Source organism: Macrotis lagotis, chromosome 3, assembly GCF_037893015.1.
Source record: "Macrotis lagotis isolate mMagLag1 chromosome 3, bilby.v1.9.chrom.fasta, whole genome shotgun sequence".
Classification (NCBI taxonomy): Eukaryota; Metazoa; Chordata; class Mammalia; order Peramelemorphia; family Peramelidae; genus Macrotis; species Macrotis lagotis.
This window is the reverse complement of record NC_133660.1, coordinates 14,896,312-14,911,831: the sequence shown is the minus strand read 5'-3', so window position 1 is coordinate 14,911,831 and position 15,520 is coordinate 14,896,312. Positions and strand designations below refer to the sequence as shown.

General features: G+C 36.2%; 1 protein-coding gene across 1 annotated transcript in view; it reads right to left on the bottom strand.

Annotated features, from left to right (window-relative positions):
* Positions 1–11,259, bottom strand: part of LOC141517304 (G protein-regulated inducer of neurite outgrowth 3-like) — a 67,197-nt gene extending 55,938 nt beyond the window's left edge. The window contains exon 1 of the mRNA XM_074228159.1: positions 11,155–11,259. The gene's annotated coding sequence lies outside the window, so the exon portion shown is untranslated. The remainder of the gene's footprint in view (positions 1–11,154) is intronic.
* Between the last annotated feature and the right edge of the window lie 4,261 nt (positions 11,260–15,520).

Sequence of the window (15,520 nt, the reverse complement as noted above, 5' to 3'; positions counted from 1 at the left end):
ATTGAAAAATAAAATTTTTTTAAAGGCAAAAGATTTGTATAGATTGTTAAAAAAATGTTTCTACTCTGATAATAGTCCTTGGTATGTTAATTGAATGAATAGAAGTGGCACCAAAAAATGGAAAAATCAGTGGGATGAGACCAAATAATACAGAGGTCAGAACTGAAAAAAATACAATTTTCAAAGTATCTAAAGATTGCTTTTCCAAGTATTTCAAAGAATGGAAGGTAATGAATATTTGTGTCTGAAATAAAATTTAAAAGGTGATATGATATTAATAAGTACTTAACATTGTCCCTTTCTCTTCTGTACAAAATTTTTATAGCAATGAACTTCATACACAGTGAGGACTTCTTTGATGAAGGCGTGAGAAGAAAATTCTCACAAAGAATAACTAGTTTTTATATGGCATTAAAAGTTCTCTTATTTGATCTTCACCATAATAAGTAGGTGCTATTTGTTTTCCCTGTTTTATGGATGAGGGAAACAAAACTGAGAAGGATTGAGTGACTTGCCCAGGGTCACACAGCTAGAAAGCATCTGAAACCATACTTGATTTCAGATCTTCCTGTCTTCAAGTTTAGCACTCTATCCTAACTGCCTTAAAACACATAGGGATTGAGGGGTAAGTATATACTATATATTCAGTGAGTCCACTGAATTTGTTCTTTGTTGACCATAAGGAATAACTTGCTTCCATAGATCAAACCACGATCCTCTCATGTGTGTCAAAATCCCTTAAAAGTTTTAACAATACAGATAACTGATAATTATCTAATTATTAGTATCCCATATAATGGAAATTAGAAGCCAAAATGTGCCAGATGTTTTCCTCTGTCATGGAGAATATCCAACAGAGTCCAAATGGATTTTCTAGGTGATCTTATTCATAGAGCTCATTTGTCACCTGTTTGAAAGCCTAGAATACTGCACAAACATGGTCAATCAAAAGATTGTTGCATACAGAAACATCAAGTAAATAAAAGATATTTTACAGAATGTCACATGCAGTTGGGGTAGTCATAAAAATCCTGTATAGTGAGCTGAATATAAAATTGAATAGGAAGATATTAGATGAATTGCCTTTGGGAAACTGTGCAATGAATTTAATGATTCCATGCCTCCTCCTGAAATGAAGGATCCTCTTTTTTATCAGTAAAATTCTTCTGGTGTTAAATGACTTGTGTGAAAGAACATGATGGGCTTAAAATAATTAAAGTTCAGGAATACTGAAAGGGGACCAAAGGGATAGATAAGGGCGTGAGTAGGCTATACAACATCATGAATCAAGAAATGTACAAGGACAGATGCCCAACTTCCCCCTACCATCAGTGAGATGGGTGACCTTAAAAGATGGCACCAGATGGTCATATGGTCAAGGGTTACCAATAGACAGCTTGCATAATAACCCTTGGCATTTACACTTTATAAGAATAGAGAAAGCATATTAAATGGAAGGTTTTATTGAAAACCTAGAATGGGAAAGTATTGATTGTTCTTCATGATCTGCATTGCAATCTGCATTCATTTGAGGAATTATCCACAATCAGATTGAAAAGTCATAAAAGTTTAGAAGTATCTACTGTGTGAAAGTCATTCTTCTTTTGTCCTAAATTGGGAGAGGAAAAAAAGAGTCCAGTTTTAGACTGAGTTGTAAACTTTAAATGTGTAAGAAACCTGGCTCACTGACTTGGGAGTAGTGCCCAGAATGTTAGTGCCCAGTAGGCCACTTTTGGTAAGCAGAGCTGATTCTGTAGGATGAACCAAAACCATGATAGAATGCCCAATGCTGATGCTGGTTGATAGAGACAGCAGGATGGTGGCCATGGAAGTCGGGATCCATCAAGGAGTGTCTAACAACTCACCTACCAAATCAAGCAGCCCTGAAAATGAGTAGTGCTACAGCACTGGGCCCTACCTGGGCATCATTTTGGCAATGGGGAAGGAACCACAGAAGCAGACAAAGACATCAAATTTTGAGTCTCAGGGACATGGCCCAGGTAGAGCTGCCAGTGGTGCAGATCTTGTAGCCAAACTATCACCAATAGACCTTTTTCCTATAATTCAGGTCATGGGGTAGAATAGTTCTAGTAAAGGCAATGAGAAGGAGGTCTTGCCAAGCTTACCCCTCATTATAATAAGCATAATTGTGCAAGTCACTCCACCAATCACTAAGTTGATTGGGGAGGTCCTCTTCAATATCAATGGATGACTAGAAGTAAATTGAGTTTAAGATGTCTCCAGGACATACATGTAATATCACCAATAGACAACGGTGAAAAGAGACCAAAGCTCAGGGGAAGATTGGCGTTGGATGTATACTCCTGGAAGTCATCTGCATGGAGATGATGCTTAAAACCAAGGGAACTAATAAGTTTACCAAGAAAAGAATATAGAGGAAAAAAAGAAAACCTAAGAGAGAATCTAGGAAGAAATCAATAGTATGATATGGATCATCATCGTCTTGGTAGTCAGAGACTGAGAAACGGTCACACAGGTAAGAGGAGAACTAGGAGAGAGCAATGTCAACCTATCGGGCAGAGAGTATAAAGGAGAAAAGAGTGAATAACTTTGTCAAATGCAGCAGATAAATTTGAGAAGAAAGAGAACTAATATGAAAAAAATTAGATTCAGCAATTAAGATATAATTTGTAAGTTTGAAGTTCATGAGTTCAGAAAAGAAAGTTGAGGAGGGAGAGGAAAGAAAAGTGGAGTCAGTGAATTAGATTGTTTAAAGAAAAGATGAGATTGATTGCTCTAGAGGTGGTGAAGGGTTTTTTTTTTTTTGAAGTAAGGGAGATACCTGGTATGTTTGAAGGTAGTTGAGAGGAACCAGTAGATAGGCTGGCAATTTGAGAAGAGAATGATTCAGGCCGATATCTTGCCATTGCTAGGGAGTTAGCATTGGCAAGAAAAAATGAGCTATGAGTGAGAGATCATGTCAAGAGAGGTTGAAGAAAGAAATGTAAAAGTTTGTGCCAATTGCCTTCACTTTTCTCAGTAAGAGGCAAGTTTCTCAAGTGAAGGGAGGGGAGAGAAATTGTCTGAATAGCTTTTGTGGAACATGGACTAGGGAATCAATTAGAAAATAATAAAAGAACTGCCCTGCAGCAACCGATGTCCAATGGAAGTTGTATAACATGTGACTTCTACCAGGGGTTATTCGGCAATTTGTGAATAAAACCAAGAGGAGACAAATGGCAAAATCTGGGCTGAGGTACAGCAATGGATGAGTGACACTAGGACAAGAGGATGGTGTCTGCATCACAGTTTCCAAGGCTCTTGGATTCTGGGCTCTGGACTGTTCCCATCAGGATCTATTCTAAAAAATGATTGTGAAAGGGGATGGTGGTTTGATTTGCTTGGCACATTACCTCCTGACCTTTGAGGTCATCAAATGCATTCTACAATATACCTGCAAGTGAGTTTGTGTCTGATCAGATCTGGGTAGATAATAGTAGACAAGTCTCAGATGCTGCGTCTATAAAATAGTATAATAGGATACGGCCTGCTTTTTGAGGTGCTGAGAACAAAGTGAATATCTATCTTTCTATCTATCTATCTATCTATCTATCTATCTATCTACCTATCTATCTATCTATCATATATATATATATATTGCAAGTAACATATAGGCAATCATTAAGTCTAGGTATAAAAGAAACAGATTTAACCCCAAAACCATGTTTTTTAAAGCATTTTACATTTTGTTTTAATTGTCAATTAACATATACCTCCAAAGAATGCAAATGCATATCCAAAGTAGACCGTAAAGAGTATTACATATGAAACTGTAAATTCCTATTCCATATTGCTTGTTTTTTTTTAAAAAAAGATACTGTGAACTCATCCAACCCTTCTGGAGAGCTATTTGGAACTATGCCCAAAGGGCAACAAAAATGTGCGTACCCTTTGACCCAGCAATACCACTACTGGGTCTATACCCTGAAGAGATGAGGGAAAAGGGTAAAAACATTACTTGTACAAAAATATTTATAGCAGCCCTGTTTGTGGTGGCAAAGAATTGGAAATCCAGTAAATGTCCTTCAATTGAGGAATGGCTTAGCAAACTGTGGTATATGTATGCCATGGAACACTATTGTTCTATTAGAAACCAGGAGGGACGGGATTTCAGGGATACCTGGAGGGATTTGCATGAACTGATGCTGAGTGAGATGAGCAGAACCAGAAAAACACTGTACACCCTAACAGCAACATGGGGGTGATGTTCAACCTTGAAGGACTTGCTCATTCCATCAGTGCAACAATCGGGAACAATTTTGGGCTGTCTGCAAAGGAGAGTACCATCTGTATCCAGATAAAGAGCTGTGGAGTTTGAAGGAAGTGCAAGGACTATTGCCTTTAATTTAGGGGGAAAAAAAACAGATAGCTTATTGTCTGATTTTGTTACTTCTTAGACTTCTCTTTAAGGATATGATTTCTCTCTCATCACACCCAATTTGGATCAAGGTACAACATGGAAACAAATTAAAGACTGACAGAGTGCATTCTGTGGGGGGGAGGGGGGAGGGAAGCAAGATTGGGGGAAAATGTAAAACTCAAATAATATCTTTAATAAAAAATAAATTTAAATTTAGAAAAATAAAATAAAAATAAAAAAGATATACCATATTCAATGTGTTCCTTCCAAAATCCTTATCTGTGCTTCTCATATTCTTTCTATTATCTTCTGTAAATTGCTCATATTAATGTACTTTTCTAACTTTCTCCTGTGTTATGTTTGCATTTAAAGTTTCTATTTAGCTTGACCTTTTCATTAATAATCTTCAAAAGGAATACTCAATCCCATTAAATGTATTTCTCCCCCTGGAGAATTATACTCAGCTTTTCAAGTTAAATTATTCTTTTTTTTTTTTAAGTTTTTTGCAAGGTAATGGGGTTAAGTGGCTTGTCCAAGGCCACACAGCTAGGTAATTATTAAGTGTCTGAGGCTGGATTTTTAAATTATTCTTAGATGTAAGTCTAAATTTTTTTTTAATACTATATTCTAAGACCTCTTCTTGTTTATAATAGAATCTTCCAGGGAGGTCCTGAAGGAGCCTGACTGGTTCCTGCTAATTTATGTTCTTTTTTTGGTTACTTCAGTATTTTTTCCTAGACATGAAAGTTTTTCATTTTTTCCTTTGTCAGTCCTGGGGTTTATTTTTCAGGAGGTAATCAGTAGATTCTTTCATTCTCCATTTGAAAAAGAAATGGATAGTTATTATGATTTGAAATTTCATATCCAAGCTGGTTTGCACAGTCTGGTGATTCTTAAATTGTCTTGCCTTGACCTATTGATGCTTTTGATAATTTTTTCTTATATTTTTTGACTTTTTATTTTATTTGGATATTTTTTGTTTTCTCATGGAATCATTGATTTGGGCGGGGGGTAATTTTAATTTTCAGAGTTCTGTTACTTGAGTGCAATTTACCACTTTTTATTCCAAACTATCTATTCTCCTTCAATTCTTTCCTTCAGAGCAGATATTTTACTTTCTTAATCTCATTTCAGTTCTTCCAGAGATTCCTATTCTGCTTGTGAAAAATCCACTTTTTGTATTTAAGTTTATGCTCACAATTGTGTGGAGTTACATTCTTCTACTGGGTTAGATTTCAGGATAACTCTCTATTCATAATAATACTTTGAAATTGCAAATTTTTCCCCCCCAATTTACTTACTTCTCCAATCTCAGATCACGAATTGGGACTTTTTATCAGGGCTAGGTAAATCCAGCCTCAGACACTACCTTTTGTGCTTTTGGATGGGGTGCTTGATCTCACCCTATTTTTGACCTCTACAATTTGGATTGTGTCTACACTAAGGAAGTTGATATTTCTAGGCACCCCGTAATCTTTTTTTTTTTAGGGTTTTTTTTTTGCAAGGCAAATGGGGTTAAGTGGCTTGCCCAAGGCCACACAGCTAGGTAATTATTAAGTGTCTGAGACCGGATTTGAACCCAGGTACTCCTGACTCCAGGGCCGGTGCCTTATCCACTGTGCCACCTAGCTGCCCCTGGCACCTCGTAATCTTTAAGGCTGAATGTGCTGACCCTTCATTGGCATCTGATGACATGCTGTTACAGACTTGGGATGCCCTGTGACTACATTGTCTTACTCTTAGTACTGTCATTCCTAGACTATTTCAAGTTCCTGCCAAGGTCCATGATGAGATTTTTCCAAACAACTATGGCTCATTCCCATTCTTTTTTGCCCTTCACACTTGATATCCATGCAGATGATAGTTGTCTTTAGTCTAGCTCCAATCACAGCAAGAGGCTTCTGCTTTGGTTTTTTTTTTTTTTTTCTGTACTAGTGTTGAAATTTTTGGTCTTTCCTATTGCCAATGGACCTTGGGTTGACTCTTTTCGTTCTAGTTCCAGAATGAATAAAGTCACACAATGTACATATTTCTATTAGATTTCTTGATCATTATTTAATAGGCTGCTATTTGGGTTTTTTTTACTCTACTGGTAGGTAAGTTCTGCCTTGTCTTTCTGTAAAGCAACCATTATAACCAGAATTGCTGAAGATCATCCTTTTTTTCAGGATTCAGACTCTTTCAATCCAACCTACAATACTAGTATGCAAAATAGCCATTTAGGAAATGCCTTTTGGTAGTTATAATGAATAAAGGGAGTACACATAACTGTTTTAAAAAATCGATAACTAGGGGCAGCTAGGTGGCACAGTGGATAAGGCACCGGCCCTGGAGTCAGGAGTACCTGGATTCAAATCCGGGCTCAGACACTTAATAATTACCTAGCTGTGTGGCCTTGGGCAAGCCACTTAACCCCATTTGCCTTGCAAAATAAATTGATAACTACCAAAAGTCATTGAGAGGTAAATTAGAAAAGGTGCCATGATGGGCACAAGACTATTCCTGAAACTAAGAGGGTCTAGATTGGAGTCCTACGTCTAACATACTGGCTCAGAGAACATGGTCAATTTACTTCACAGCTCTTCTCAGTATTCCCACACAACTCTCTAAGGCTAAAAATACAGGGTAGTTGCTGATCTATTTTGATTAGAGGGAGCTTCCAAATTAGAATTTCTCTTAACTAATGAAATCACAAATATGAACAAGCAAAAGAAAACCCCAGAGGAGAATAACTGAATATATTAGGGTGTTTGGAATCAACTGAATAAATGTTTGTTGAGTTTACTTCATTCCTACAAATGAAGAAAGTGTACATTATCTATGAGCATCTAAAAATGAGAGAGAAGCTTCATTCCTTCATCTAGGAAGCAGTTTAAAACTGCATCCCCTCCATTTACAACTTCTAGAAGTTATTATGTTTGATTAAAACAAGAACTATATATATATCTATATATATCTATCTATATATATATATATCTATATATATATATCATTAAGACTTTTCTATTTTTATTTGATAGTTGCCATTGCAATTCTGTCCATTTTGGTTACAAATGCACAGTGTTCCAAATGTTATTTTAAATGTACTCCCCTCCTATCCCAACAGTAACAACCTTGAATTTGGGATCTTAAAGACTAGGCCAGGAGAATGCAAGTTCTGTAGATCTTCCCAATATAGGAAGACTTCAAGAAAGTGCCTTGGAATAAGGAATAAATTTTTCATTCAAAGACCACTGGAGGTACATGCACAAATCATCACCAGAAAAGTGGTTATCAGGTAATCTTTTTCTTAGTGACTGTGCTTCATGATGGAGAAGCCTAACAAAGGACTGATTAGTCATCAATACAACACTTTAAGCTGTTTTTGTAGCAAGAAGTGCATTTGCTGCATCCCAATCAGCTTATCTTCTCTCTGCTTGAAGAAAATGTTACATGGCTTTTAAATGGCTGTTTTTGCCAGTTACTATAGTACAAAAGAAGCTAAGGGATACATGAGGGAACTAGATCTATAACTACCTCATAAATCCAGTCTTTGACCCATTGGTTTGATCATACATTAGATTCAAAGCCATATTGATAGAGTAATCTAAAAATGAAAATTGTATTCTCCTTGACTATTCTTAGTGTTCTCATATTCTATAGATTTCTCACAGTTAACAATACAACTTAGAGCAGTATTTTCATGGATTAGAAATAAATGAAAACTGCCATATCAGTTTCAGCTTTAGAATTTGCATCCATATGCTCTTAATTGCTGTGTTCCAACATGCTAGAAAGCTTTTGAATATTGTCTGGCAACAAGCTGTTTGTGCTTCCTGTGGATCAGCCTCATTAAGTAGGGGAACAAATGAATGAATGAATGAATGGATTAAAAAACATTGATAAACCTATTCTTTGGGCCAAACACTGCTAAAGTAAGCACTGGGAATACAACTTGAGATAGTGCCCTCTTTCAATGAAATCTGTAATCATTCAGAATTTATCTTATTTATATAGGAAAAAGTCTATTGGCCCAGATGAGAATTGGGTTGGGACTCTATCTTTGTGGGGGGAAATCAAAACCCTGTACCTACATCAGGGACAGAGCAGAGAGAGGAGAGCTCTGGCTCTTTAGTTTCTTTGGAAACTTCACTTATTTAAGGTACTTCTATCTTCCAGCTTCAAGAGAGAAATTGGGTGATTCCTTCCCCACTTTAATGCTTCAAGATGGTGCAGTAAAAAGAACACTGGAGGGGCGGCTAGGTGCTGTAGTGGATAAAGCACCGGTCTTGGAGTCAAGAGTACCTGGGTTCAAATCCAGTCTCAGACACTTACTAATTACCTAGCTGTGTGGCCTTGGGCAAGCCACTTAACCCTGTTTGCCTTGCAAAAACCTAAAAAAAAAAACCAAACAAAAAACACTGGACCTAGAGTCAGCAAAACCCAAGTTCAAAATCTGACCTTAGAGACTTACTAGTTGTGTGAACTTGGATGAGTCATTCGATACTTATTTACTTCAGTTCCTCATCTGTAAAAAGAGAAAATACTAGAGAAGAAAATGACAAGCTGCCCCAGTCTCTTTGCCAAGAAAACCTCATGGACAAAGTCCGAGAAGTCCCGGAGAGTCAGACACGATTGAACAACTCACAACAGCAACAACCCCATTTTCAGGATGATACTGAAGGAAGAATACGATTCTGGGAAGAAGCCTAAATAAGAAGGGGAGCTCTAGTCTCCATCATGTCCCTACCACAGCTTTTACACTAGAGTCTTCAGGGGAGTTGTCCCTTTGAATGAGATCTAGGATTGACCCTTCTCTAGCCCCTGCCTCCTCTCACTGTCTCTGTCTCTGTTGCTCTCTCTGTCTCTCTCTGTGTCTCTGTCTCTCTCTGTCTTCTCTCTCTCTCTCTTTCTCTTCTCTCTCTCTCACTGTCTCTCTCTCTGTCTCTCTGTCTCCTCTCTCTCTCTCTCTCTCTCTCTCTCTCTCTCTCTCTCTCTCTCTCTCTCTCCCTCCCTCCCTCCTTCTGTATAGTCTGATAAATAGTCTTCTATGTCTATTTTCTCAGATTTCTGCTTCTTACTATTTCTCTTAGACATTTAAATAAAAAAAATTCCTATTGATTAGACTCTGATATGTAGCTTGATAGGCAGCCTATAGAGCTCAACCATAAGTACATATATCTTGAATTCACATTGAATGGGGACAACAATTGGACCCAGAACTCAATGACAGATAGCCTGCAATGCTGAACGTCCTATCTTTCTCTGCAGTGCCTTATGCCAGGTACTTTCATCTCTGCAATACCTCAGAAATCTCTTCACCCTGTAAGCTCCCTCCAGCCTTGGACTTTACATACCAGAATACTGACCCATTGATTGGTTGGTTCTACCTAAAATCTCTATTTTAAGTAGGACACCAAGACCAATCATGTCTTCATTCCTCTCCAGGCTGTATCTTGACTTTTCTGGACTTTCTATGAAATACCCCCTTGACAAACGTCTTTACCTCTTTTCTCTTCCCTTTTTCATTATAGAAGCTCCTATTTCCTACCCGTGTTTAGAGGGACAATTCTACCTCCTCCAAATCCTAATGGATAACTCTTGACAAAGAGCAAATATATGACTCTAAGATCTGCTCCATATAATTTCAGCAAGTTTTAACATTTGCTCCAGCAAAAACTCTTAGGTTTTGCTCATTCACATTATTTAAAAAATCATTACTGCCTCAAATTACTATATAGCAAAAGCAATTTTTTTTAAAATGGAGTTTTAAGAAAGCAATTTATTGAAAATTTCCTTATTTTAATAAGCCAACTTTTTAAAAATTCAAAAAGAGACAGAATATTTCATTTTTTGTATTTTTTCTTTTTTCTTTAATGCTCCATAATCATCCATCAGACTTATCCTATGGAGTCAGAAATAGTTCATCACTTGTCCCACTGAGAGATCTCCATATATATTTTCAACAATGCTGCAATCACAGTTTGCTAGGGACCTCTGATCATCCAATCACCAAAGTCTCCATCTCTTCCACAATTCAAATGCTCCACTTCAATATTTTAAAAAGCTGGATTATCAAAGTAAGGAAATCTAACCAAATATTTTGGCAATGCAACTCTATTGATTATTGCCAAATATTCTGGATCTGCTAAGTTTAGTGATTCATGTTTGGTATTATAAGGCTGATGTTGCTGTTTGGCCGTCATTCTCAAAAAAGACTGATGTCAGGGAGATGATGCCGTGGCACACAAGAGAATTGGATTTAAGTGAGGTAGGACTGTGCAAAGCTGGCCGTCTAACTTTTCTTCTCTGGAGCCAGATGGGTCCAGTAACCAGATATAGATGAGGAAAACTGATATATAATGCCATGACAAGGATGGCAGAATAAAGGAAGATTTTCCTTTCTCAATGTTCCTCTCTAAGTAATTTTAAAATAACATCTTCAATGGAATTGTAGAGTGACTTGGACAGCACAAGGTCCAGGTGAGATATTTTTTTTCAGCCCAAGGCTATTTAGGAGGTTGGAAGAAGAGGTCTGTGATAATGAGGTGGAGGCTGACCTGGAGTGATGCAACAGCCACAATTGTGGACAAAAATAGCAGTCCACTGATCTCAGCCCAGAGACAGTAAGTGAATTGGATTAAAGGGTATAGTGGTGCTAGTACTGGGACAGTACTTTGCTGTTTGGCAAATTCATTGCCCATGTCCACATCTGAGTTGTAATTCTATTGAGAGAGGGCTACTTGCAGTTTCAAAGAAGAGAATATCGCTTCAAAAGAAGCAATAGAGCTTACCAACAGAAGGGATCAGAGGTCTTTCCTGGGTCAGGACCAGCATGCAGACCAAGAAAATAGTCCAAATCTCCAAATGCTTAGATTCATAAAAGAGAGAAAGGAATAAATTTTAAATCCTCAAGCACAAAAATAGAAATCTTGAAAATCAAAGGAGAGACTGATAAAATTCAAAGTTAAAAACAAGGATTGCACTAATAAAACCAGGAGCTGGTTTAATAAACGAAACAAAAGAAAAACCAACAAAATGGATAAACTATTGGTTAATTTGATTATAATGAGAAAGAAGAAAACCAAGTTATCATTATCCAAAATGAAAACAAAACAATTATTAGTAGCTATTTTGCCCAATTATATGTCAGTAAACTGAAAATCTAAGTTAAATTGATGAATATTTACAAAAATATAAATTTCCTAGATTAACAGAAGAGTATGCAGAATATGCAATTAACCCTGTCTTAGAGAAATAAACTAAAGAAGCCCTCAATGAGCTCCTAAGAAAAAATACCTAAAATCAGATAGATTTATATGTGAATTCTACCAAGCAATTAATGAATAATTAAGTCTAAAATTTTTAAACTATACAAAAATAAAGAAGGAATCCTACTGAATTTCTTTTATGACACAAATATATATGTTAATATTTAAACTGGGGATAGCAAAAAAGAGAAAAAGAAAATTAAAGTTCAATCACTCTAATGAGTATGGATGCAAAAATATTAAAATTATAGCTAAGAAATGATAGTAATAGCAAATTATAACAAAGATCATTCACTATAACCAGGTAAAATTTATACTAGGAAAATAGGAAAACTTTGAGAATAACTGATCAAATCAATAACAAAAAATAAAAAATTGCATAACTATATTAATAAATTCAGCAAGAGATTTTGACAAAATACAATATCCATTTCTACTAGAACATTAGAAAACATAGACATTAATGGATATTTTCTTAAAACGATGTGGTATCTATATAAAATTAAGAGCAAGCATTCTCTCTGACATGGGGATCAACCTTTCCATTAAGATCAGAGGAGAAGCAAAAATGTCCATTATTACCACTATTATTCAATATTATATTAGATATGCTGGCAACAGCAATAAGACAAGGAAAACGAAATTTAAGGAATATCAATAGGGAGCAAGGAAAGAAAATGTTTACTCTTTGCAGGTGATATGATAATATGCTTAGAGGTCCCTAGAGAATCAACTAAAAATTAAGCTGAAACAATGAATAACTAACTTCAGGAAAGTTGTAGAATATAAACTCAAACAAATCATTAGTATTTCTATATATTATCAACAAAACCTAGTAGGAAAAGACAGGAAGAGAAATTTCACTTAAAATAACTGTAGACATATAACATGTATAACTGATACATTTCTAGCCTTTTCAAGGGAGGGGGCAGGAACTAAAGAGAGAGAATGTGGTCCTAAAAACAAACAAACAAAATAAGCACAACTCAATGGCTACCTTCTGCAGAAATAATCTCCTGACCCACCATCTGTAGGGGCTCTCCTTTCTTCCTTCCCCCAAATTACTTTGAATTAATTTTTTGTGGACATTCATAGCAGAAACTTTTCCGGTCTATTTTTATCAATTGTGTGAGAATAAAGATAAAAAATGAATAGTGGCATTATTTGTTAATAACACAAAATTAGAAAAAGAATTGATATATCCAGTAATTAGAAAAAATGAGAATTATGGCATATTAACAAAATTGAGTATCAAAACTGTAAAAATAAATCCAACCCCATAAATGTCCTTCTCTTATCTTCCCCTTCAAGGTTCATCACAGGAGTTCCTTTCTACAAAAAGTCTCCCTGATTCCCATAGCTGTTAGTGCTCTCTCCCCACTTCAAATTAAACTGCATTTACTTGTCTGTGTTCAAGGCAAAAGAAAATGGTTTTTTGTCAAATAAGCTCCAAAAGTGCAAGTCTGGTTATGTCATTTTTATAACTTAAGTGGCTACCCATTAACTCTAGGAGCAAATATATGCTCCTCAATTTGGCAATAAAATTCTTTCATGAGTTGACTCTAAGATGCCTTTACTCCACATTACTCCTCTTTGTTCACTCTACAAGCAAGTCAAATTTGTCTTCTTACTTATTTTTACACAAAAATACTCAGTTTCCTATCTCTGCGTCACATGGGCAGACACTCATGCCTGAGATGCCTTTCTTCATCATTGCTACTCTTAGAATACTCACTTCATCAACTTTTATATGTTCTGTATATAACATACATACGTGTATATTATCTTTCCAGAGAAAATATAAGTTCCTTAAGGTTCCTTGGTTGATTCTGCTTTTTTTTTTTTAAATGTACCATAGAAGGTTATGATTTTATGGGATTTTCTGGACTTGTTTATTTTTGTTGATGCTTATTTATAACAATACTTTTAATAGAATAAAAGGAAAAATGATCTCAAAAAAGCAATATTTAATTTTCTTTCCCTGGTAGTAAACATAAATATTTATTATGAGGGAATACGGCTAAATCTTCAACACCAAGACAAACGCACCGAAAAGAAGATGCCATTGGATTATATAAATAGACAATATAGCTAATATTCTAATTGATATTGTACTCAGGCCTCTGTGTCATCTCAGAGCTATGGTGAAGTATCAGAGATGTTCTGGAATTAATAATTAGATGAGAGGATGTTTTTAGAATTTAAGTAGGAGGAATAGAGTGGGGGTGGCAGAGCAATTAAGTGTGTGTCTGAGGAGGGAAGAGGCAGCAGGCAAGTAAGGAAGTAATGGGAGGTTTAATAGAACTATTCCTAGTAGTTTAGGGCCAACAGAGTCACACTTCAAATGTCCAGCTTCTAAAATGGAAGGGAACACCTATTGCCTCACACCAACTATCATCATAGCTTCTTACCTGGCACCCTTGCCTCCAGCCTTTCTCTTCTCTTTTCAGACTACACAGAGCTGCCAAATGATATTCCGAAAGCATAAATCTGACTATATCACTAAGTACACTCTTTTGCCCACCTGGCATCTGTAGGATCGAACATAAACTGCTGCTTGGTGAAGACCTTTACAATCTGGCTCTGCCTTCTCTTTCCAGGCTCTTTCTCCATGATTCCCTTGGCATATATTCTTCCCCCAAGCTAGTTTTGTTTCAGTTCCTCACCCATGAAATGCTAACTCCATTCTCCAAACCTTTGCACAGGTAAATGTCTGGAATGTTCTTCCACCTCACTTCCTCAATCTCCCTCCACCTTCAGCATATGATGCCTCTTGGCTGTGGTCTTTTGCTGTGTGTGTTTTATATGTAGACACATGCATAAAACATGTATGTACATATAGGCATGTATGAACTTGGTCTTCCATGAAAGAATGCAAGCTCCTTGGGGCCAAGAGTTGCTTCCTTCTTATCCCTGCAGCTCCAGTGCTTAACAGTGTTTGAGAGAAAAGTAGGGGCTTAATAAATTCTTATTGATTGTTATATTTTGTTTATTATCTCAAGTTCTGTATTTCTATGGCATCAATCTCAAAGAGAGGGAAACAGAGCTACAATTTTGGTCCTTGTTCTATTTATTAAGTAATTAAAGAAATTCTGATAATAAAAATCTCAGAAATTCAGAATTAAAAGAGAACTTGGAGAAGCTAGGTGGTGGAGTGCATAGAGCCCTGTCCAGCCTAGAGTCAGGAAGACCCGAGTTCAAATTCTGTCTCAGAGATATACTAGCTGTGTGAACCTGTGCAAGTCACTAAAATTCAACTATTTCTTGAAAAAAATACTAGAGAACTCCATTATCATTTAGTGCAAGTCATCACTGAAAAAGAATTTTCTTTATTCAGAAACTTTGTTTTTGCAAGTCAATAGGGTTAAGTGACTTGCCCAAGGATACAGGGCTAAGTAAATAATAAGGGTCTGAGGGTGGATTTGAACTCAGGTTCTCCTAATTCTAAGGCTGGGGTTCTATCCACTGTGCTACCTAGTTTCCAATTCAGCAATTTTTGAAAGAAATATTTAATTCCAGGAGACATTCCTTAATAGATAAATAATCAAAGGATATGACCTTTGAGGTTGCATTTCAGATCATGCAAACTGAAAACAACACAAATTGTAAATTTTGTAAAGGCTAGGAGAAGACAGATCCGCTAATATGCCATTGGTAGAATTTGCAAAGTAACCCAACCATTAGGGCCATTCATAGAGAATTTCAGAAGCCAAATAGCTAAGCTGTTCAAACTCTTACTCTTTCCCCAGTGACTGTATTACCAATCATATGTTCTAAAAGAAAAACAGCAGTTTATGATACACTGCAATATATTTATTTAATTGGTTGATTGATATCATAGTAGCACACTCTGTGGTAACAAAACTAGAAACTAGATTAAAGAAACTAG